At 39.3% G+C, this 26,510-nt stretch overlaps 1 protein-coding gene and 1 pseudogene across 5 annotated transcripts in view; both read right to left on the minus strand.

Annotated features, from left to right (window-relative positions):
• The window catches only part of LOC105499458 (kinesin family member 2A), an 85,646-nt gene that overhangs the window by 44,213 nt on the left and 14,923 nt on the right, over window positions 1-26,510 (minus strand). The window lies entirely within an intron of this gene.
• LOC139363869 (CREB-regulated transcription coactivator 2 pseudogene) overlaps window positions 1-26,510 on the minus strand; it is a 38,253-nt pseudogene continuing 11,743 nt past the window's right edge.

The following is a 26,510-nucleotide window of genomic DNA, read 5'->3' on the forward strand; positions in this document are numbered from 1 at the left end:
GGAAATAAAGTATACACCTTTAAAATGCCACAAATTATGGCATTCCTAAACACTGTGAAATAAAATTTTATAACTTGGAAATTTAAAAAAAAAAAATGACACTACTTTTCTTTATGAGAGATTTCCACAGACCCTCAGGCGCAGGGAATAAACTTTGTCCATGGGGCTGTAAATCAATTTGCTACTTGTCAAGTCCAATAAATCAGTAAATTAGATAAGACCTAAAGTTTATTTTCAGCATATATGATAAATGGTCACACAGTGACATACAATGCCTGAAATCTTAAACTGTTAAACAGTTCTAAACATTAGAAAGTTTCCTTACTATGAGCCAAAAATGATTCTATACAACAAAGAACAAAAATTTAAAAAGCAAAAAAAAAATTTTTTTCCTGAGACAGTCTTGCTCTGTTACCCAAGCTATAGTGCAGATGCAATCTTGGCTCACTGCAACCTCCGCCTCCTGGATTCAAGTGATTCTTGTGCCTCAGCCTCCCAAGTAGCTGAGATTACAGTCATACGCCACCATGCTCAGCTAATTTTTGTATCTTTAGTAGAGACAGGGTTTCACCATATCGCACAGGCTGGTATCGAAATCCTGGCCTCAAGTGATCCACCCACCTCGGGCTCCCAAAGGGATGGGATTACAGGCATGAGCTACTGCGCCTGGCTCAGAAAGCAGTTTTAAGTATTATACTGACATAAAATACTTTTTACTTACAAACCATTTTACCATGTACAATGCAAATTGATAAAATTTTAAAATTAAGAAATGTGAGTCCAAAAAGGTTGGGAAGTGCTCATTTAAAATGTCCTCTTCTACATGTTATCTATCCAAATCTATTCTATTCTTTACTTTCCCTGACTACTCTAGTCTTATAATCTGTAGAGAGAAGATATTATATATAATATATTAAACTTATTTTCCCTTTTTAGTAGATTGTAGGTTTTATCTGTTAGTAACTATAGATCTAAATAATTATTTTTAATTATTACATAATATTTCATTATCATAAATTAATACTTATCACTTAGGTTATGTGCAATTTATTATTATTATAAACACTGCAATGAATATTATTGCATATTTGTCATTATGTACTTGTCGGATTATTTGCCTAGGACAAATTCCTAGAAGCATATTAACAGAATATATACTTATATAAAATACTTTTTAAAAAATTTATTTCATCTGTTTTCATCTTACCTATCCATTTGGTTATTAGTCAAATAGAGACAGAAACTATGCAATATATCTGCATCTTCAATATTTCCTAACAGAAATCCTTGAGGGCATCTATAATTTACCTTAAGATAATTTATAGCTCTTTAAATATCTAAAAACAGATATATAGTACAGAAAACAAACAATGTTATTATAAGGCATTCAATACTGTTAAAACATGGGCACTATAATAATTTGATAAGTATTATAAGTATTATAATATTATAATATTATAAGTATTATTGTTTATGACATCACTGCCTTTTCTTTTCTTTTCTATTTTATTTTATCTCATTTTTAACAGAGACAGGGTCTTGCTATGTTGCCCAGGCTGGTCTCAAACTCCTGGGCTCAGGGAATCCACCTGCCTTGGTCTGCCAAAGTGCTGGGATTACAGGCGTGAGTCACTGTGCACAACCTACCTTTTCTTTTTTCTTTTTTTCTTTTTTTTTTGAGACAGAGTCTCAAGCAATTCTCATGCCTCAGCCTCCCAAATAGCAGCTGGGATTATAGGTGTGCACCATCATGCCTGGTTTTTTTCTTTTTCTTTTTCTTTTTTTTTTTTTGAGACAGAGTCTTGCTCTGTCACCCATGCTGGAGTGCAGTAGAGCAATCTCAGCTCATGACAACCTCCGCCTCTGGGGTTCAAGCAATTCTCCTGCCTCAGTCTCCCAAGTAGCTGGGATTACAGGCACATGCCACCACACCAGGCTAATTTTTGTATTTTTAGTAGAGATGGGGTTTTACCACATTGGCCAGGCTAGTCTCGAACTCCTGACCTCAAGTAGTCCACCCTCCTCGGCCTCCCAAAGTGCTGGGATTACAGGCGTGAGCCACCACACCTGGCCCTGGCTAAATTTTGTATTTTTAGTAGAGGACAGGGTTTCTCCATGTTGGCCAGGCTGATCTCAAACTCCTGGTCTCAAGCGATCTGCCCACCTTGGCCTCCACAAGTGCTGGGACTACAGGCGTGAGCCACCATGCCTGGCCTTTGGCCTATCTTTTATATGAGCTCATATAAAAATCCATATAAGTGATAAATGAACATAATCTTATAGATTTCAAATAGTGAGGATGTTAAGTACTCTCAAATGATACACTGGTGTTGCTTTCAAAAAAAAACAAAAAAAACAAAAAACTAAAATACATACTAGTGATCTTTCCATGACAGTATGTATGGACCTACCTATTATTTTTCATAACCACAAAGCATTCCATAAATGAATACATCCAATTTATTCCTTTATTAGGAGTATTATTTCTAACTGTTTGCTATTCTAAGATGCTGCACTGAATGTCTGAACATAGGTGTGAATGTTTCCACAAATAAAATTTCAAAAGGAGAATTAGTGGGTCGCGAAAATTGAAATTTTGATAGATATTCCTAAACTGCCCTTTGTATACATTCTCACCAACAGTGGGACCTATTCCTCCACATCCTCAACAACACTGAGCATCATAAATCCTAAAATTTTTATCATTTCATGCGTCAGATTTCTTTAAGCTACTACTTTTTAAGCATGAATATGTCAGATACTAGCTCATTTAATTCACATTCGTTCATTTAATCATAACAAATATACCTACAAAGTAGGTATCTGCATTTAAAGATGAAAAAATAAAGCTCAAAGTTACAGTGAATAAGTAGCACGGATCTAAACCTGGGTCAGATATAAAAGTACTTGCTATTAATCACTATGCTTCTCTACCCACTTCAATTAAGCTGATGAAGATGTCTATATGTCTTAAGTCCAGGCATTCCTATAAAAATGTATAAACGGTAGCACAAATTCTCAACCCTCATGTGTACCAGAAACTCCTAGGGAGCTTTTACAAAATAAAATGACATTGCTTGAGTCTTGCCCCCAGATAATGAGCCAATTCTTAACAACTTCACTGTTATCACCTTGGTGCAAGCTACCAATGCCTTGTACTTAGATTACTGTGATACTCTCCCAACTAGTCTTCCTGCTTCCAACTTATCTGCCCTCTGTCTATTCTCCAGAGCAGCCAAAATGTCCCTGGTAAAAAGTAAGTGAGATACTACTCCTTTGCTCAAAACCTTCCAATGACTCCCCATCCCCCATCTCACACAGAGTAGAAGCTAAAGTCCTTTCAATGGCCAATTAATGACATAACAAAGTCCCACATGATCTGACCCGCATTACCTGTGACCTCATTCATGCCTTACTAAAGTCACTCCTTTTAAACTGTCTGATTCCCATCTCTCACAATACCAACTCCATTCCCCCGGCTTCCGAAAAGATGGGTCACAAACTTAAATGTGAAAAATGTAAATGCAACTAAGTAAACAGTGGTGCCTTTTACTAATATAGATGGGTATTAGAGGAGATGCAGGTGCTGGGGGTGGGTGAAATTGATGACCTAAAAAAATACTGGGAGGAGTCAAAAGGGAGTTAAAAAAGGGAAATTAGATAATCCTTACTTCAGTTTTAGAGATAAATTAGGTAAACAACCAGTGGAAGCGATATGTGTCATTTAGAGTCCTCTAAGAAGCAGATGAGAGAGTTGGAAGTACAAGAGGTTTATTGCTCAAGATAAAAGTGGGGAGGAAAGAGGACTGGGCACAGAAAACTTTCAGACCAGGCCAGGTCCAGGTGGCTCACGCCTGTAATCCCAACACTTTGGGAGGTTGAGGTGGGCAGATCACTTGAGGTCGGCAGATCACTTGAGGTCAGGGGTTCGACACCAGCCTGGCCAACATGGTGAAATCCAGTCTCTACTAAAAATACAAAAATTATCTGGGTGTGGTGGTGGGCACCTGTAATCCCAGCTACTCAGGAGGCTGAGGCAGGAGAACGGCTTAAACCCAGGAGGTAGAGGTTGCAGTGAACCAAGATCGCTCCACTGCCCTCAGCCTGGGTGACAGAGCAAGACTCTGCTTCAAAAAAAAAAAAAAAAAAAGATTAAAATTAAAAAAAAAAAAAATTGAAAACTTTCAGACCATGACACAGATTTGAAACCTAGGAAGGAAGTGGCTATGAAGCAGGACTGAGCAGAGAAAGTCTCAGACCTTGATGCAGATCTAACAAAGTCTTGGTCAACCCTGTAGGGTGCTTCAGAGCAAGACTGCCCATTAGAGGAGTCCTGCACTGAGCCAAAATGGATATGTCCTATTACCCATGCCATGCTCTATCACTGGCTGTGGATTTCCCAGGAAATTCAAGTTCTCAACCCCAAACCCAAAGGCCCTGAAGGTACTAACAACTGCACGTTGTCAGCTAACTGCATTCCCTGAAACTGGAATTCTTTCTTAGAGAGACATTTAAGCAGTGCACCTGCATGGCTGCCACAGCATATGAAAAAGAGGATGAGTTTAATTGGTGGTGGAAATGAAGAGTGAACCCCAGAGAGCCATAAGCAGCCCAGTCACCATCACAATCTGGGAGGAGCCTACCACTGCTGCATCAAGTCCTGCATCAATCACCATCTCTACAACATGAATAGCGAGGCTGAGACCTGGCAGCCATCCTTTCCCCAACCGCCCGTGGCAGCCCCACACCATACTAATACCCACTAGTGGGGACAAGATGATTATAGCAACAAAGGTTTTGGAGAAAGTAAGAGTTTAATAAAACATTGATATGGTTTTATCAACAGAAAGGAAGGAAGTATTTCAGCCTAAGGAAGATGCATTTGAATATCAGACTACTGTGAAGAATATGAAGAGGAAATGAAGGAATTGAAGAGGCTGTGGTTGAGGTTAAAGAAATGACACACCTAGCTATCAAATCTAGTTGGAAAAAAAAGAAAAAAGAAATGAGTTACCAGGGTGGATCTCCATGCAATTACCAGTAGAATTACCACAATAATGAGAATGGGGGAAAAATATGTGCATATTCCAAAAGGCAAGACCAACACAACCATTCTTATTGTTGGGCATCTACCAAGATATTCCCACCCTTCTGGGCAAGGAGTGACTTAATGTACCATAACTAGGTGTACAAAAAACAGGTGGGCCAGTGGAGCAAAACACATACCAGGAATACAGGTCACAAATTCACATGGACCTCAATTTCCAAAGACAGCCTAGAGAGATTGGCAATGAGAGGATAAAGAAAATCAAGGAGGCCAGGCACAGTGGCTCACACCTGTAATCCCAGCACTTTGGGAGGCAGAAGTAGGAGGATGGCTTGAGCCCAGGAGTTTGAGACCAGGTTGGCAACATAGCGAGACCTCAACTCTATGAAAAAAATGTAAAAATCAACAGGGCGTGGTGGTGTCCACCTATAGCCACAGCTACCTGGGAGGCTGAGGTAGGAGGACTGCTTCAGCCCAGGAGATCAAGGTTGCAGTGAGCCATGATTGTGCCACTGCACTCCAGCTTGGGCAAGAGTGAGATCCTGTCTCCAAAAAAAAAGGAAAAAAAAAAAAGAAAAAAAAAAATCAAGGAGATAACATCCAGTATCAGCAGTCTTCTCAATATTGGAAACTCTATGACCTCAACCAGCAGTGCACAAATCCAGAAAGCCTTAAATCACAAGTTTGCAGAGTCAAAAGCATCTGATCTAAGACTAAACTCTAGAAGTTGAGCAGGGCAGAACTGAGAATTATGTTGCCTTATCTCTACCATAATCCAGTTTACTCATCCAACAAGAAGTGAATATTAAATTCCAGCAATAAGAAATGAATAAACAGTTATCTTAAGCATTTGCTTTTTGCCAATTAATCAGATAACTAGAACCATCTACACTACCTACAATACCAGTGCAGCATGGGGCTTTTATTTGCACCAAAAGACGTCTCTAAAAAATGTTATTGTCCTTTTAAAAACCAACTTTGCCCAATATGCCTTTAAATATTTTTTAATTGTCTTATATATGGCTTTTCATTGAACTACTCAAGTACTTCTTTTTAAATTGAAATACAAATTTATAATTTGTTTTCTTTTAAAATTTTTATTTTTTTCTTTCTTTTAACAAAGACATCCAATGATTTATTTCAAAAGTCAAATAGTAAACACCTGTTAACAAAGGTGTTAAGTAATAAGAGAAACAATAATAAGATACATGAAAAAATTTTCAAAGGAAAAAATCATGATATGGTGACAACATATAGGCATAACAAAGTTTCAAGCCTGGATGACTGGGAGAATGATGGCACTAGGGGGAGAACAATGAGATGCTCAAGTCTCAGTTGTTAATAGGGATCATGCATAGATGTTAATAAGACTAATCAGGACTGGAAATATCTTTCCTTAGAAAATGCAACAATCTTTCCATGTGGCCTTCCAAATACCATCCCATTTCTCTGATCCACCTGAGAAAACTCCTGTACTCCATCTTCACTAACTCATTGCCCTTTGACTCTCTTTGATTCACCATTTGCTTTACTGTGAATTATATCACATATACTTCTACATTAACAAAAAATAATAGAGCAAACACCTGTGTAACTACCACCAGCTAGGTTAAAAAACACTTTTGAAACCCCATACATTCCCCTCTGAAAGATAACAACTGCTAGGCGCGGTGGCTCACGCCTGCAATCCCAGCACTTTGGAAGGCTGAGGTAGGTGGGTCACCAGAGATCAGGAGTTTGAGACCAGCCTGGCCAACATGGTGAAACCCCGTCTCTACTAAAAGTACAAAAAATTAGCTGGGCATGGTGGTGCGTGCCTGTAATCCCAGCTACTCAGTAGGCTGACGCAGAATTGCTTGAACCCGGGATGCAGAAGTTGCAGTAAGCCAAGATCGCACCATTGCACTCCAGCCCGGACAAAAAGAGCAAAACTACGTCTCAAAAAAAAAAAAAAAAAAAAAAGTACTAAAAGTAACTACCCTGGCATTTGAGATAATCATACTTTGTCTTTTCTTTATAGTTTTATCACCTTTAAATGTAACACACTCACATTTGAGATAATCATACTTTGGCTTTTCTTTATAGTTTTATTACCTTTAAATATAACATACACTCACAAATCTAAAGTTTGCTTCTCTTTAAATTGCATATGCATGGATTAACACTACTTTAAGACTTGTGGTTTTTTTTTTTTTTGCTCAAGACTATTTTTTGTGATTCATTTATGTCATATATATTAAATGTATATAACTTATTTTCACTACAATATAGTATTTAATTGCATGAATATACATTTTATCTATTCTACTATCGGACATTTGAGTTGTTTTTATGCTTCTGCATTTAGGAACAATGATGCTATGGACATTCTTACATATGTGTACTGGTACAAATGTGCAATAATTTCTCTAGAATATATAAGAGAAGAAATACAGAATAATTGAGTCCACATATATAAAACCTTTCTCTTCAGTGCCATGATGTTTCCTATCTATAGTAGCTGTGTGATAGTTTGTATATTCATCCCTGCCTAAATCTCATGTGGAACTGTAATCCCTATATTGGAGGTGGGGCCCCGTGGAGATGATTGGATGATGGAGGTGACTAGATCACTGGGGTGGATTTCTCATGAAAGTTTAGTACCATCCCCTTGGTGATGAGTGCTGTCCTCACGACAGTGAGTTCTGTTCTCTGGCTGTTTAAAAGTGTGTGGCATCTCCCTCTCTTGCTCCTGCTCCCCCTTAGCCTTCATGAGGCCTTCCCAGAGGCTGAGCAGATGCCAGCATCATGCTTCCTGCAAAGCCTGCAGACCCACAAGCCAATTAAACCTCTTTTCTTTATAAATTACCTGCTCTCAAGTATTTCTTTATAGCAATGAAATATGGACCTAACACACAGTATCTAAAATGATTTGTAATCCCCCTAGCAATTACTCGACATTCATGAAAACACTTAATATTAGTCAGATTTAATGTATCAAATATGGTTCTAATTTCTCTGATTTAATGAGGTTTTGCATATTTTTGTGCTTGTTAGCCATTCAGGCCTTTTGAGTACTGACTTGAGTGTTGGGGCCTTTCTCTTTTGGCTACTTCTCTACAGGAATTCTATATATATTCTTGGTATTAATCTTTTGTTGTATGTATAACAAATATTTTCTACAAAGTTGTGGCTTATCTTTTCATGTTCTCTATGGTGCCTTTTGATGCATTTAAGTTCTTGATTCTAATGTAGTCAAATATTTGTTTTTCCATTATGGGTTTTTTTTGTTTTTTGTACATTATGAAATTTTTCCTAAGATTGAGATCCGTAAAACAGTCTTTTACCTTTTAAAGTTTTACAAGCCGGGTGTGGTGGCTCAGGCCTGTAATCCTAGCACTTTAGGTGGCTGAGGTGGGCAGATCACTTGAGATCAGGAGTTTGAGACCAGCCTGGCCAACATGGTGAAACCCTAACTCTACTAAAAATACAAAAAATTAGCCAGGTGTGGTGGTGGGTGTCTGTAATTCCAGATACTTGGGAGGCTGAGACAGGAGAATTGCTTGAGCCCGGGAGGCAGAAGTTGAAGTGAGCCAAGATCATGCCTCTACACTCGAGTCTGGGTGACACAGCGAGACTCTGACTCAAATAAATAAATAAAATTTTACAAAACCTTTCATATTTGAGACCTTAATCCACTGGCATTTTGATATTTTTTGTATAACACAATTTCCTTTCCAGGACCATTTCCTGAAAATCCCCTTTCCCCTCTACTTATCAGCAATAATACCTGTGTCATAGTTCAAGCATACACGCATGAGTTTATTTCTTTATCCCTGAACTAAAATTATACTTAGTATTATAGCTTTGCTTATTATTAAGTCTTGCCATATAAAATAAGTCCTCCTGCCTTATTGTTCTTTAAGAGTCTCTTTGATCTTCTTGGCCTTTTGCATGTCTGTATAAACTTTAGAATCAGCTTGTGAAGTTCCAAAAATCATATAAACCAATAATCACGAAACACTACCTGTTGGGATTCCGATTGGAATTGCATTGTCTGTTTTGTTCTGGATTTTTATATCATTAATTAAGACTGATACTGGCCAGCAATTTTCCTTTCTCAAAGCTACTTTTTTTTTTTTTTTAAGAGTTCGGAGTCTCACTCTGTGCCCAGACTGAAGTATGGTGGTGTGATCATGGCTCACTACAGCCTGTGATCCTCCTGCTTCAGCCTGCCAAATAGCAAGGATTACAGGCATGCACTACCATGCCTGGCTAATTTTTTTGTAGAGACAGGGTCTCACTATGTTGACCAGGCTGGTCTTGAACTTCTGGTCTCAAGCAATCCCTCTGCATCAGCCTCCCAAAGTGCTGCGACTCCAGGTGTGAGCCACTGCTGCCAGCCTCTCATAACAATCTTACGCGATTTTGGTATCATGGTTATACCTTTTTTTTTTTTTTTTTTGAGACAGTCTTGTTCTGTCGCCCAGGCTGGAGTGTGACGGTGTGATCTCGGCTCACTGCAACCTCTGCCTCCCAGGTTCAAGTGATTCTCCTGCCTCAGCCTCTTGAATAGCTGGGAGTACAGGCACGTGCCACCACACCTTGCTAATTTTTGTATTTTTAGTATAGACGGGGTTTCACCACGTTGGCCAGACTGGTCTGGAACTCCTGACCTCAGGTGATCCGCTCACCTCAGCCTCCCAATGTGCTGGGATTGCAGGCATGAGCCACCGCGCCCGGCTGGTTATGCTAATCTTATAAAATGATTTTCTATGGAAGAGTTTTCCCTTTCCATACTCTAGAATAGTTGTATTTGGTAGGCACTTGTTAAACCATCTTGCTTTGCATTATTATAAGATCCAATTTCCTTAATAACTATAGAATTATTAGTTTTTTATTGTTTTCATAACTATATTTTTCTAGGAGTTTTAGATAAAGTTTCTGTATTTTTGGCATCAAGCTCATAGTATCTGTTTATTGCCTCTGGCATCTGATATGATGTCAACATTTTCATTCCTAATATTTTGGTAAACTTTTTTCTCTTAATCTCACCTGGGATTTGTTCATTTGTCTTTTCCAAGAATAATCCTGGCTTTGTTGAGCCTTTTTTATTAAGTTATTATGTACTTAATTTCTGCTATTATTACTTCTTTCTTTCAACTTACTTTGGGCATATTTTACTGTTTCTTCCCCTTAAATTCTTAAGATGAATGCTTAAGTCATTCACCATCCTTATTCTTTCTTTTTTCTTTATAAGCAGCTAAAGCTACACATTTCTTTCCCGGAACTGCTTTAGCAGCATCTTACAAGTTTTTACATGTAGTATTTTTGTTATTGTTCAGTTCCACCTATTTTTCTAATTTTCATGATTTTTTGTCTCATGAGTTATTTAGAAATATTCTCAAATTCCACACATGGGAGTTTTCTAGGCATCCTGTTAATTATTTCTAAAGGTGAGATAACTGACCAATCAGGACAGACAGAGCCACAATAATTGGCATGACTTTCCCAGTGCACAGTGGCTGAATACCCCTGTATTTCTACCATACCTGTACTGGGCTGCCTTCCTTGATGGAAAATTTCTTATAAATCTAGCTCTAGGAGCAAATCAGCCCCATTTAAAAACCAGCATTTTTAAGAGGAGCCACACAAGTCCTTGTCTTCAAACAATGGAACTGACTCTGACTCTCCTTTTTTAAAGTCTCTTTCTCCCGCATCACCCTACAGGAATCACTTTTGACATCCATGCCTGCTTCAGCCTCACCCATCTCTTAGAATTCCTGTTCCATTACTAATCCACGATCTTGTTTTTGAGCTCAGCTATGCCTTTTTGGTTTCTTCTCATGTGTTTGGGACAGAAGGATGCCAATACATGAACTTTAGTGTACTATTTTGACCAGAAGTCTCAATCCATCTTCAAGTCATAAGTCATATTCATAGAAAATGAGGTCAGATTTGAAAATTCTAAGTTTACATTGTTACATAAAATCAGTACTACCATATAAAAGATAACTTATAGTTTCAAAAACTCTATGGCTTTTTAAAACTTAAAATCCAGAGACATATTTAAAAGTTTTCCATTTTAATTCAATCTACTTGTAAAGATAAATTAGTATAGAAAATGTCATGTTAGAAGTAAAACAAAACACTTGCAAAGAATTTTTTTGATTTTTTATTAAAATATATTTAATTAAAAATAATACCCACTATGGCACTCTCCTCCATTGAGAGGGAAAGGGTGATGAGAAGGGGCTGGCAATGCTCACCCCTAGGAATCCGGACAAGCCCTGCCTCCCAGGTTCCCCTCTATATCCCCAGCTTTCCAACAGGCTTCGACCTCCAGGCAATTGGTTCAAAGTTGCAAGCGCTTGTGGCCCTCCTTTGAGCTCCTCCAGGCCCACCCGTGTACAGAATTCAAGGGCCACCTGGACAAACTCTGTGCTTTTTCTCATTCTTGGGATCCTTCGTTTATGCTACAGAGAGGATCTGGGGGGCAGACTGGAGTCTTCACTAGCTGGGGTAAGAGAGGAAACGGACAGTAATGGGGGACAGGGCCAAGAAGAGGGATGGTGATGAATACTCCAGAGCAGGATCGGGTAGCAGGGCACTGGGTCACTCAGCATGTCTGGGTCACTCCAGGCCCAGTAGCTCCATGCACGGCTCATCTTCTAGCCCTAGCCCCAACTCCAACCTGCTACTGACACCTCAAAGCCAGACATAGCAGCCAGGGTTGCTGCAATCTCCTTAGAGAAACCTGGGGAGGAGTCTCCTATGAGGATGATGTTAAGACTTAAGCCACAGCAGCAGCAGTGGGGGGTCAAGTTCTGGTGGTTGAGGGTGTGGGGATCCTGAGGGCCGGCCATGGGCCCCTCACCTTCTAAAAATCCAGGCCCTTTGGAAAAGCCAGGGGGATCCATCACCAGGCTGGTTTATGGCTCTCCATGCTGAACTGCTTCAGTTCCCCAGGCTGAAGTCACTCATTGGCCAGTGAAGACTTGCCCAACCCCAGGGGGCCGAGGTGGGTAGTATTCCATAATCCAATTGCCAGCCCAGGGGCTGCCCACCTGCACTGAGCAGGCCTGAGAGGGCAGGTCTGGCTGCTGCAGAGACTTTGGGGTATGTGGCTGGATGTGCAGATTACTGGTCTCCAGGGGGACACCCTGAGTGATGGAAGACAGGGTGGGTGACATTGGCAAAAACTGTTTAGGCCGCTGCTGTTGGGACCTTCTGGCATCAGCTGGACCTGCGGGCAAACTGAGGGAGCTGAGGGGTACAAGGCAGTGGTGGGGGGGAAGCCCAGGAGTAGAGGTTGAGTAAGTTAGGGGCAGATGAAGAGTAAAGTGGAGGACGAGAGGAAGAGGAGGAAGAGGAAGAGGGGGAGGGGGAGGAAAAGGGGGAGGAAGAGGAAGATGAAGAGGGGGAGGAGGAGGGGGAGGGCCAGGGGTACTTAGTGAGGGGTGGCCCAGGAAGGTAGTGGGCAGGGCATGGTGGGCCAAGGAGGAGGGAGGTAGTGATGGGTGGCTGTGGGAGCCCTGAAGATGGATCTGAAGACTGCTTAGGGAAGCCTGGAGATCGGGATTGCTTAGGGAGGACCGCAGGGATGGGTGGCTAAGGGGTCAACAAAGTCCTGGTGCATCATGACCTGGGCCCAAGACCAGGCCCAGGCCCTCACTAATGCCCAGGTGAGTCATGATGTGAGTCAAATTGGAGGTACTGTTGCCCCTATTCAGACTAAGGTAGGCTGTCTCCTCAGGGTCCAGGGGGGTGGGCAGTGCTGGCGGAAAGTGCAAACTGGTGAGGTCAGGTAGGGACCTCCTCCCATATCCAGTATTCGTGGCAGGTGGGAGGACAGGCACATTGACAAGCTGGCCAGGGGATGGAAAGATATTAATTCCAGGGACTTCATTAAGACCAGGGTCAGGAGGAAGGTGATGACAGCTTCTAAGTATCCCATGGCTTCAGCAAATGCTTGTCACCTAGGAGAACTTCTCTTCAATAGCAGGTACTCTGGAGTCCATTTTACCACCCAGAAATGTTGGGTGGGCAGGATGCTGGGAGATGTGGGGCCTGAATAAGTATCCTGGGAACTGGGGTTCATCACACTTGTGTGAAGGGCAGAGTCAGAGCTTGTCCTGTTAAATGCAGATGCTGGGCAAAACAGGTACCCCTTCTCTGCAGGGAAATTGTCCCAGGGGATAGTCCTTAACCAGCTGGACACTTGGGGAGGAGATAAGTAGGCAGGACTATAGGGAGAGCTGTCAGTGTGGTAGGGTACTGGCAGAGAACCACCATACCAGGAGCTCCTTGCTTATGGCAGTTGCAGTTTTTGGGTATGTAACTGGGTGGAGCCGATGTCCATTATCATCTCCTTGAGGTCCACTGCGTCCTCAGCCTGACACTGCTTCTTGCAGCATGATCTCACTAAACTTGCACAGATTGAAAGCCAAGGCTGTGGCTGAACAAGGCTCATTTGCCCCTGCCCCCGATGTCACCATCTTCCTCCCCTGTTCCTTCCTGACACCCTCACAGTACAAGCCACTGTTCCTCCCTCAACACCTCCCAGCATCCTACTCCAGCCGAAGCCACTGCCGCCTCAGCCTCACGAAGAGTTTTGGAAAGTACAGGCAAACCCTTCAGAATAGCTCCCCAATCATTATTTTACCAATAGAACACCTCTTGGTTTTTAATACCAAAACCTCCTAAAATGTACTTTTCTCACAATGCAAGATTTTTCTGGCCAATATTTATGTAAGGAAAGATTTATATTTGTATATGACAAAACTCAATTGGCATTTTAAATAAAAGAGTGTGTAAGAAAAGTTTGGAGCTACATTCCAAATATAATCGATAGACTGTTAGAATCACAGTAGACATAAAAAATCATGCCAAGTTATCAAAGTGATACAAAATGTAGGTACAGGATGATGCTTTTATCATATTCAGTACAAGCCATTTACTAACACAGTTTGCTTGTCCTCAATGTATTTCTATAGCCTCTCATATATTTGTTTAGCCTTTGTTTTGTTTATTGCTGAGTATCTAAATATTTAAGAAAATGCTGAAGAAAACAGTGGGAATGGGCAAAAAGCAATTATAATGGAAGAAAAGATTTTACTATATATAAACCTGATCTGTTAATCTCATTGTTTATAGATCACACATGATGATATTTTACTTATACAAAGGTAATTAATAGTGGTTAGTTACATTTCTGAATGTGGTTAGGGAGTTCATGTTGATAAGACTGCCATTTTTTCCCATTTAGTCTACATTCAACCATTTGACCTAAAAAAATGACAATCTCATATGGTTATAACTTAATATAAAAGTAATGTTCACCCCAAACTTAGATGTCAAAAATTTATAAAAATAAAATCTGCCAAATGAAACATAATAAATATTTTGAAATATAATCTTTAATCAAAGCCATTTTATGTTTAGCTCATTTTAAGAAATATTTTTTACCTCATTTAAGGCTCAACTTTTTGTTAGGGTGAAATTAAAGGAAAAAGTTCAGATCTCAACTTTTTAATATCTGTTGGTAAATATCAAGACACATGATTTTTAAAAAGAAAAAAGCCACAAATGACTGAACGGAACATACATGCAAATTTAAGCCATCTTTGCTTCAGTGAATAAAAATAAACACATGGAATTCATATTTCAAGACTTTCTAATCTTTAAGATAGTTACTTAAGATCTGGTATTAGTGCTATTTGTCATAAAAGCTCATATATTCATTGAGCTGTCAAAAACAAGTTTTACATGTTGACAATTGCCTTTTGGTCTCTGAATACAGGATCCTATTATATGTTTTCTAGTTCACAGCTGAGTTCACAGCAGCTGTGAGGCTAAGAAATGCCAGCAACCAATTAGGCTGGCATAAACCTTGTCTAGCATATAAAGTATAATTTGGTTGCAAATGGAGGAGACAAGAGCCAAAATAAGTCAGCCAAGAATACTAATAAAATTTCATTACAAGTATTTAAAAGTCAGAATATTAAAAATCTAACAAAAATATGTATTTTATTAAGAGGATATAGTAGTAGAACGTTAGGAAAAATACAAAAAAGCAACAATCAATTCTTTTCAGATCCAAGCAGTTTTTTAAAAGGTTGCAGTTGTTTCTGACATACTTAGGATTACAAACTCTATTTTTTTTTCTATTTCTAACTACCCTAATCATAGGATTGTGATATATGACTATACATATGCCAAGTCTTCCCCCAAAGTGAACATTATTTTTATCAGTTCCCCTTTAGATGTTTCTATGAAAATTTCTCTTCATACTTTTAAGATATTAAGACCTTTACAATTTTGTTTTTTTTTCTTGAGACGGAGTCTCGCTCTGTCACCTAGGCTGGTGTACAGTGGACGATCTCAACTCACCAGAACCTCTGCCTCCCAAGTTCAACAAGCAATTATCCTGCCTCAGCCTCTCAAGTAGCTGGGATTACAGGCATATGCCACCATGCCTGCAATCCCATAAAAAGAATTTTTTTTTTTTTTAGACAGTCTTGCTCTTGCTGCCCAGGCTGGAGTGCAATGGCGTGATCTCAGCTCACCGCAGCCTCTGCCTCCCCGGTTCAAGCGATTCTCCTGCTTCAGTCTCCCAAGGAGCTGGGATTACAGGCATGCGCCACCACGCATAGCTACGTTTGTAATTTTAGTAGAGATGTGGTTTCTCCATGTTGGTCAGGCTGGTCTCGAACTCCCAACCTCAGGTGATCCGCCTGCCTTGGCCTCCCAAAGTGCTGGGATTACAGGCATGCGCCACTACGCATAGCTACTTTTGTAATTTTAGTAGAGATGTGGTTTCTCCATGTTGGTCAGGCTGGTCTCGAACTCCCGACCCCAGGTGATCTGCCTGCCTTGGCCTCCCAAAGTGCTGGGATTACAGGCATGCCACCACGCCCTGCCTAGACCTTTATAAAAATTTCAAAACCTAAATATGTATAAGAACAACAACTTAAATTATTAGCAAAAATAAAACTTCAGTTATAAGATTGTTTATAATGGCTATTTCCAAACCCTTTGAAGTTGTTTAAATCTGTTTTGTTTAAAGTATGATAAATTTAAAATATAACAAATCAATGCTTTATAAAATATTACTACAAAAAATATAATTTAAAAATTTTTACACATATTTTTAAAAAGTAGTCACTGGTGAGTCACATGAATACAGCCATGTAAAGAAAATTAATAGGAAAATCTAGTTTACATGCCAATAAATTAAAATATATAGTGTATCTATTCTTGATAAAACCTCTAGCAACCCCTTCCATTTTCAATCAGAATACCACCAAATAATTTAAAAGCATTTTTAATAGACTTTTAAAAATATGCTAATAAAACTAATTATCTCCTGTACCTCTCAAGCAGCAACTAAGAGGAAAACATGCATAAATATCCATTCTCAGAAGAACAAAGAAATATTACTCTGAATTGTAAAATCACACATTCAGACCAAGTGTCTGGCAGAACAATGTTGTTTCCAGAAGAAGAGTACAATAAATAAGCTTATTCAAAGTGGTTGGTAAACAGACACTTGAAGGAAATACTTTCTTCCAAGTCATTCCACACCAGATAAATTATCTTAGAACACACTGACGGTAAAACCTTTGCCACTTCATATCAGGTGATTGATTAAAACCTTTCTTAAATAACAGGTTTTCCATCTTTCTTTCTTTTTTGAGACAGGATCTCACTCTTGCCTAGGCTAGAATTCAATGGTGCAACCTTAGTTCACTGAAACCTCTGCCTCCCGGGCTCAAGTGATCCTCCCCACTCAGCCTTCCGAGTAGCTGGAACCAGAGGTGCCTGCCACCACACCCGGCTAATTTTTATACTTTTTGTACAGGCCGGTTTTTGCCATGTTGCCCAGGCTGGTCTCAAACTCTTGGGCTCAAGTGATCTGCTCACCTCGGCCTCCCAAAGTGCTGGGTCTACAGGCATGAGCCACTGCACTGTGCCCGGCCCCATTTTTCTTAAATGATAATTAGATACATAAAATAGTGGTTCCAATCAATTGTATATTTAGTTATTAAAACAACTACCACTGTAGAATGCAAATTCAAAAATTGTACTGCCATCTTTCCAAGTTAAATCATAGAAAAACATGTTAATAAGCTTTCATTGTCTAAAGAGGTTTAACATTGGTCTTTTAAAACAGATACAATTCCTTTTTTCAGCTTATTAAAAGAATTCTAAAAGGATGCTCCTTTAAGAACATGAAAATAATTCCCCTCTTTAATACATTTATATTATAATCTTATCATAACCGTAAAATGGAGAAAAGTTGGGAAAACAAAGATTGTCAAATGTTGCTTTAAAATAGACTAAAATGACAAGGATGCTACAAAAAAGCATTATTTAGAAAGTGGAAGTTTACACAGTAATATTCATAGTAATGTTAACTACACTAATAGTCACACATTATATCTTGGTTTTGCCAACTACCTCAAAGCAGTTATTATTTATAATCTAACAGTAAATGTCAATTTATTCCTAGGTGCCACTGACCAATAAATGAGGACAGAAAGAAATTTGATTTGTTGGAGGTCACACAGCAGATCAGCAGCAGATCCAGCAGAAGTCAAAGTCTCAAACTCTGATATTCAGGTTGTGTTAGCTAATCTAAGCAGTGAGGAAAAGAATCCTTCATGAGGACTATGTAGCATTACACCTTCTTCAATAGCTTTAGTGGAACAAGAAGCCATTAGAGAAGGACATAAATAATGTCTCAGCTGACACTGGTAACAGTGCTGTTGCTGTTTAGTAAATCTCTGGGGAATGTGACTTCTCCAAACATAGAGATTTTTTTGTTTGGTTTATCACTCTTAAGATGTTAGTTTTTTAACTAAACCGAAAGTTTTAGTATTTCTTTTCTTAGACATTAAACACAAACCTGAAAGTCTGACACAAGGAGAGGAAAAAGAAAATGATATAGCTAAGATTTTCATTAAGAAAATACAACTTAAAAATGGGACAAATTTTATTCATATTGAAAACAAACTATAAATTTTCAAATTCTTACCTCAACTATTGTTTTGAAAAGGGATGTAAAAACTCAATAGTGCTCAGTTCCTATGGGGTGATGGGGAAACTTCGGATCTGTTGAGCTGCACACTAACAATTAAGGTAGCATTATTATTTAGAAGGGCCCATTGTGCAGCTTTTTAGAAAAGTTTCATTCAGAATTTGCATAAGAATAAGAAAAATGTCATAAAAGAGCTATGATAGCATCAAAAAGTATTAAATCAGGCCGGGCACGGTGGCTCACGCCTGTAATCACAGCACTTTAGGAGGCTGAGGTGGGCGGATCACCTGAGATCGGGAGTTTGAGATCAGCCTGACCAAAATGGAGAAACCCCGTCTCTACTAAAAATACAAAATTAGACAGGCGTGGTGGTACATGCCTGTAATCCCAGCTACTAGGGAGGCTGAGGCAGGAGAATCTCTTGAACCCCGGAGGCAGAGGTTGCAGTGATCTGAGATCAGGCCATTGCACTCCAGCCTGGGCAACAAGAGCAAAACTCCGTTAAAAAAAAAAAAAAAGTATTAAATCACTGTAGTTTCCTGATGTTATTCAGCATATTTGGGGCTGGGGAAAGGCAGGGTTAAAACACCATCCAAAACCACTTGTAAAGAGAACAAAAAAACCAAAATTCTAAAATCACAATGTAATATGATTATGATTCTAGCTGAAATAGTAACAATGTTAAAAAAAAAAGGTAACTAAATCTCAAAATCTGTAAGTCTCAATTAAAAGGTTGTTCTTCATATCTACATTCCTTTCGGTAACAGACTATACTAAATGTATCTTTACTCATGTGTTAAAGAATAAAAGATTTCCTATTTAGAATACCAAAGACTTTTACAGTGGTGTTGTTGAAGCAACATGTTGCCAATAGTTCAAAATTCTGAAGAACTCTTTCCCAGGTGTTCTCCTGAATACACTGAGTGATGCTATCTAATTGTGCCCTGGCTTAAATTTTTATTTACCCAAAAGGGAATTCCATACCAATATAGCTGTGCTATTCTGTGAACTTTTCACAGCTACATATACATATCATCGTCTCTTATGCATACATCCTAACGAGACAGGGATCTTGTGGAATGTTTTTCAACTGTCAGTGCAATGTTACTATTCCCCCACTCTGTCATCTCAACTGCTGCTCCACTCTACTTATGGGAAGCCTATGATGATAGTGGCCCTGAGTCACGGAAATTTCTACTTTCAAAGCCTGGCGAATTTTGGTTAGGGGAATAAATGATCACTCTTCTAAGCCCTTTTACCACTAGGGTAAAATGTATATTTCAAATTCAGTGCTGCCAAAACTAAAGATACATAAAGAAGAATGAGATCATTGAAGCTCCGTGTGGCAAAAAAGGCTAAAGCCAGATTATGAGTTTGGTTTCGTACATGTGAAGTTTAAGATATCTGTCTAGTGGAGATATGAAGTAGGCTGTCTAATAGACTGCAGATGGTCAAAGCTGAAGAAAAAAGCTTGGGGATTGTCAATTCAAATCATGCATTCTCAGTGGGGGTGATATCCCCAAGGTGGTAAAAACTGGCTCTTTGGAAGGGCAGATCTTAGATATTACAATGGTTTATGGCCCTTCGAAGGGCCACAACCCATAAATAGATGTAGAGAAATTTCACTGCGAAGGGGTGATTAGGCAATAAAGTAGTCAAAAGGCTTCTCAGGCAGAGCAATAATGGAAAAAAGGTTTGCAAAACACCAATATAGACAGTATTTTTTAAGACAATCAAAGTGGATGCGACCACTAAGAGAATGAGAGTAGAAGTTATGATCTTTGAAGTTCTGTACAGAGGTCAGGGAAATGAGATACCAGCAAAGGAGATCAAGAAGTTACCAGAGAAAAAGAAGAAAAATCAGAAGAGTAGTCACAGAAGCTAAGTGAAGGTATTTCAAACAAAAGGGAGTGAATTAACTGTGTCAAATGCTGCTAACAGATCAAGTAAAATAGGAGCAATGCCTAAAAGTGAGAGTAGTCAAGAGGTTTTTGTTTTTTCTTTGAGGCAGTGGTTGGATCTCAACTCACTGCAATCTCCGCCTCCCTGGCTCAAGGAATCCTCCTACCTCAGCCTCCTGAGTAGGTAGGATCATGGGCATGTGCTACCATGCCCTGCTTACCTTTGATATTTTTTGTAGAGAAAGAGTTTCGCCATGTTGCCCAGGCTGGTCTCAAACTCCTGGGCTCGAGCGATCTGCCTACCTCAGCCTCCCAAAGTGCTGGGATTATAGGTGTGAGCCACCACACCCAGCCTAAGAGGATTTTTTTTTGATGGGAGAAATAACAGCATTCCCATATTGATAGAAATGATTCAGTGAAGAAAATAACTGTTGATGCAGCACAGAGAGACCACTGAAGTTGTGACTGGGCAGGTGAAAAGAGATAAGATCCAGCATACGAGTGGAGGAAAGGGGCCTAAAAGAGGAACAGAAAAAATGTGTCCATAGCCAAGTAAGAAAGGCAGTCATAGGCACAGATGCTAGTACTTGGGTAGATGTGGCTGACTTGTAGTTCTTTTCTGGTTGCTTATATTTCTTGGTGGTGAAATGACAAGCAAGGCCATTTTGCTGAGAGTGTGGGTGAGCCAGGAGCAAACATCCTCAAGGAATGAGGAAAGTTGGCAATATCAGTAAGATTTCTATTTGATCCCAGCACTTTGGGAGGCTGAGGTGGGTGGATCATGAGGTCAGGAGATCAAGACCATCCTGGCTAACACAGTGAAACCCTGTCTCTACTAAAAATACAAAAAATTAGCCAGGTGCGGTGGCAGGCACCTGTAGTCCCAGCTACTTGGGAGGCTGAGGCAGGAGAATGGCATGAACCCAGGAGGCAGAGCTTCCAGTGAGCCGAGATAGCGCTACTGCACTCCAGCCTGGGCAACAGAGCGAGACTCCGTCTGGAAAAAAAAAAAAAAAAGATTTCTATTTGAGAAACCAGATATACGGTGTCTCCACTAACCAACAGACAGAATACAAACACAGAAATATGGGGATAAAGGCAATGGATTCCGTTTTTGGTAAGTTTAAGATAGTGGCAGGAAATACATGTGATAGTATCTAAAAGTAGATCAGAAACCAAGAGAAATATTTGGTCTGTAGAGGCATTTTTTTTTTAACTTTTATTTAAGGTTTGGGGTTCATATGCAGGTTTATTACACGGGTTAAACTGCATGTCATCGAGGTTTGGTATACAAATGATCCCATCACCCAGGTAGTGAGCAGAGTACCCAATAGCTAGTTTTTCAACCTTCCCACCCTCCCTCCTCTAGTAATCCCAGGGTCTATTGTTGCCATCTTTGTCTGGTATTTATCCAATATTTAGCTCCAGCTTAACTAGTTCACTGTTGATGGACATCCAGGTTGATTACATGTCTTTGCTATTATAAACTGTACTGCAATGAACATACGAGTACAGGTGTATTTTCTGTAGTAACAATTTATTTTCCATTGTGTATATACCCAGTAGTGGGATTGTTGGGTTGAATGGTTTTAAGTTATTTGAGAAATCTCCACACTGCTTTCCACAGTGGCTGAACTAATTTACATTTCCACCAATAGTATGTGAGTGTTCCTTTTTCTCTGCAACCTGGCCAACATCTGCTATTTTTTTGACTTTTTAATAATAGCCATTTTGACTGGTGCGAGATGGTGTCTTGTTGCAGTTTTTACTTACATTTCTCCAATGATTAGTGATGTTGAGTATTTTTTCATATACTTGTTGGCCACGTCTGTCTTCTTTTGAGAAGTATCTGTTCACGTCCTTTACCCATTTTTTTTTTCTTTCAGAGCAGGAATGAAAGTTTATTTAAAAGCTTTACAGTTGGGCATGGTGGTTCATGCCTATAATCCCAGCACTTTCGGAGGCCAAGGCAGGTGGATCACCTGAGGTCAGGAGTTCGAGACCAGCCTGGCCAACATGGTGAAACTCCATCTCTACTACAAATACAAAAATTAGCCAGGCATAGTGGCGGGTGCCTATAATCCCAGCTACTCGGGAAGCTGAGGCAGGAGAACCACTTGAACCCAGGAGGTGGAGGTTGCAGTGAGCCGAGATCACGCCATTGCCTCAAGCCTGGGTGACAGAGAGAGACTCTGTCTCAAAAAAAAAAAAAAAAAAAAAGAAAAGAAAAAGGAAAAGAAAAGCTTTACAACAATAAGGAAAGGAAAGGAAAGAAAGAAAGCACAACTTGGAAGAGGAATAAGCAGGCGACTTAAGAAAGCAAGTGTGTCCTTTTGCCCATTTTTTAATGGGACTGTTTGCTTTTTGCTTGAATTGTTTCTTATAAATTCTGGAAATGAGACCTTTGTCATATGCATAGTATGTGAATATTTTCTCCCATTCTGTAGGCTGTCTGTTTACTCAGTTTCTTTTGTTGTGCAGAAGCTCTTTAATTAGCTCCTATTTGTCATTTTTTTTATTTTTGTTGTAATTGTTTTGGGGACTTGGTCATACATTTCTTTGATAAGGCCAATGCCCAGAATGGTACTTGCCAGGTTTTCCTCCAGGGGTTTTACAGTTTGAGGTGTTACATTTAAGTCTTTAATCCATTTTGAGTTAATTTTTGTGCATGGTGAAAGGAAGGGGTCCAGTTTCAATCTTCTGCATGTGGTTACCCAGTCTCCCCAGCATCGTTTACTAAATAAGGAGTCCTTTCCCCATTGCTTGTTTTTGCTGAAGATCAGATGGTTGTAGGTGTGTGGCTTTATTTCTGGGTTCCCGATCTTGTTCCACTGGTCTATGTGTCTGTTTTTGTATCAGTACCGCGCTGTTTCGGTTACTGCAACTTTGCAGTACAGCTTGAAATGGGGTAGTACGATACCTCTGGCTTTGTTATTTTTGCTTAGGATTGTTTTGGCTATTAGGTTCTTTTTTGGTTCATATGAATTTTAGAATATATTTTTCTAATTCTGTGAAGAATGTCATTGGTAGTTTGATAGAAATAGCACTGAATCTGTAAATTGCTTTGGGCAGTATGGCCATTTTAACAACACTGATTTCCCATCCATGATCATGGAATGTTTTTCTGTTTGTATCATCCCTGATTTATTTCACCAATGTTTTGTGATTCTCATTGTACGGCTCTCTTTATCGTCCTTGCTTAGCTGTATTCCTGGGTATTTTATTCTTTATGTGGCTACTGTAAATGGGATTTTATGCAGAGGCATTCTGAAGAAGAATTTTCATTACAATTTTTTAATTAATTTATTTTATTTTATTGAGACAGGGTCTCCCTCTGTTACCCAGACTGGAGTGCAGTTGCACGAACACAGCTCACTGCAGCCTCAACCTCTGGGCCTCAAGGGATCCTCCCACCTCAGCCATCAGTGGCTGGGACCACAGGTACATACCACCATGCTCGGCTAATTTTTGCAAGGTATTTTTTTGTAGAGACAAGGTTTTGCCATGTTGCCCAGGCTGCTCGTAAACTCCTGGGCTCAGGTGATCCACCCATTTTGACCTCCCAAAGTGATGGGATTACAGACATGAGCCACTGTACCCAGCAAAAAAATTTAAAGTATTATGAAAAATTGCAAACTTACACAATAGATGATAACCCCCTACATTCAGCTTCACTAATTTTCAACATATGGTCAATCCTACAGCTATTTCTATCCCCACAACTGGGTTATTTTGAAACAAATTCTAGCTATCATATCAACTCATCAGTATTTACTTCAGAATGTATAAAGCTATAATTTTATGTGTTTTTAACATTCTCCCTTTTAAAAACCTTTTCTAATATATTTATTTTTCCATCTGTCTCAGATTTTTTTTTTTTTTTTTTTTTTTTGAGATGGAGTTTCGCTCTTGTTGCCCAGGCTGGAGTGCAATAGCATGATCCTGGCTCACCGCAACCTCCGCCTCCCAGGTTCAAGCGATTCTCCTGCCTCAGCCTGCTGAGTAGCTGGGATTACAGGCATGTGCCACCACGCCTGGCTAATTTTGTATTTTTAGTAGAGATGAGGTTTCTCCATGTTGGTCAGGCTGGTCTTCAACTCCCAACCTCATGTGATCTGTCCGCCTCGGCCTCCCAAAGTGCTGGGATTACAGGTGTGAGCCATCGCGCCCAGCTTTCTAAGATGTTTTAATAAAGCTGATTTGTTGTTGTTGTTTTACTAAACTGAATCACATTCCACTCATCTATTTTAAAGTAACATTAAAAAATGATCATTAAAAAAAAAACCCAAAACCATAAAACAATCTTTACCATATTTACCATTTAAACTCTATTTCCCATGCATCTCTTAACGCCTGGTTTTGTGCTGTGCTTACTATGGTCTCTGTAAATACTGATAAATTATACCATATATGCACATATGTGTATAGGCACACAGATAAAAGGCAACCTTCTCCCACCCTTCAACTCTGGTAACAAAGAGATGACTTCAAGACTAGAGTTGCAAGGCATTTCAAGGCCTTATTCATCCTTTACCAAACACTTGCAGCATTATTTGCTGACAAATGCTTAATTAATTTGTTTTCTATGTTAAAAGGTCAAGAACAAGTGTTAAGATGAAGGAAGAACATAAACATTTAAGTTTAAACATTAATATAGCCTATGGAAAGGCCTACATAAGTAGTAGGTCTCATCTTGGATTAGACAATGGTTTCTTGGACGTAACAAAAGAAAAAATAGATAACTGGACTTAATCAAAATTAAAATTTTTGTGCTTCAAAGGATATTATCAAGAAAGGGAAAAAACCATCAGAATGAGAAAAAATATCTGTAAAGCATATTAGATAAGGCAGTAGTATCCAGAACTTTTATACCTCAACAATAAAAAGATTAATATTGACTGGGTACAGTGGATCATATCTGTCATCCCAGCACTTTTGAGAGGCTGAGACGAGAGGATCACTTGAGCCCACGAGTTTGACCAGCCTGGGTAACATAGTGAGACCTTGTCTCTCCACCACCCCAATCCCCTCTAAAAAAAATTAGCCAGGCAAGGTGGCTTGTGCCTGTGGTCCTAGCTACTCAGGCACTGAAGTGGGAGAATCACTTGGTCTTGGGAGGTAAGGCTGCAATGAGCTATGATCATGCCACTGCATTCCAGCCTGGGTGACAGAGTGAGACACCGTCTCAAAAAAAAGAGAAAACATACCAAATTATAAAGCGAACAAAGGATTTGAACAGATCTTTCTCCAAAAAAGACATACAAATGGCTGGGCATGGTGGCTCAAGTCTGTAATCCCAGAACTTTGAGAGGCCAAGGTGGGCAGATCACTTGAGCCAAGTATGAGACCAGCCTAGGAAACGTGGTGAAACCTGGCTCTACAAAAAATATAAAAATTAGCCAGATGTGGTGTGCACCTGTAGTCCCAGGTACTTGGGAGTCTGAGGTGAGAGGATCAGTTGAGCCCAGGAGGCAGAGGTTGCAGTGAACTGACATCGCACCATTGCACTCCAGACTGGGCGGCAGAATAAGTCTCTATCCTTTAAAAACAGAAAAACAAAACAAAACAAAAAACAAATGGTAAATGAACACATGGAAAGATGTTCAACATCATTAATCATTAGGGAAATGCAAATGAAAATCACAACAAAATGCCACTTCATACCCACCAGGACAACCCACCAGGACCCACTTCATACCCACCATAAAAAAGATGGAAAATAACAAGTTTTGGCCAGGATGTGGAAAATTGGAACCCTCAAATATTACTAGTGGGAATGCAAAATAATACAGCCACTTTGGAAAATAATATGGCAGTTCCTCAAAAAGTTAAGTATAGAGTTACCATATGATCCAGCAATTCCACTTCTAGGTATAACCTACAAAAACTGAAAACAATTTTCAGTTATTTTATGTCCACACAAAAACTTGTATATGAATGGTATTTATAATGGCCAAAAAATGGGAAACCCAAATGTCTATCGATTAATGGATAAATGAAATGAAATATTATTCAACTATTAAAAAAGTACTGAAAACGAGTTACTATACTGGTAAACTTGAGTATGGATTATGCTAAGTGAAAGATGCTATATACTAAAGGCTATGTATTGTACAGTTTCGTTTATACTCAATGTCCAAAACAAACAAATCTACAAAGATAAAAAGTTGATTAGTGGCAGATACCAAAGGCTGGAATGAGAGGGGAATGCAGAGTGACTGCTAATGGGTATGAGTTTCTTTTAGGGTTTGTCATAAAAATGCTCTGAAATTGGACAGTGATAATAATTGTACAACTTCATGAACATACTAAAAAAAAAATCACTTAATTGTACACCTTAAAGGACTCTTTAGGTTTTAGTTTTAGTATAAATTCAGGTTATAGTTTTAGTAAGTAAAACTATAATACTTATTTCTCAAAAAATTTTAACTAAATTACTTTATTCTCATAGACATAATATATGATACACCTTTTATTTTTCTATATTGGCTATGATAGATAAACATCAGAACTTAGATGTTTTCTATTATATGTCTGGACC

The sequence above is a fragment of the Macaca nemestrina genome, chromosome 6 (assembly GCF_043159975.1).
Source record: "Macaca nemestrina isolate mMacNem1 chromosome 6, mMacNem.hap1, whole genome shotgun sequence".
Lineage (NCBI taxonomy): Eukaryota > Metazoa > Chordata > Mammalia > Primates > Cercopithecidae > Macaca > Macaca nemestrina.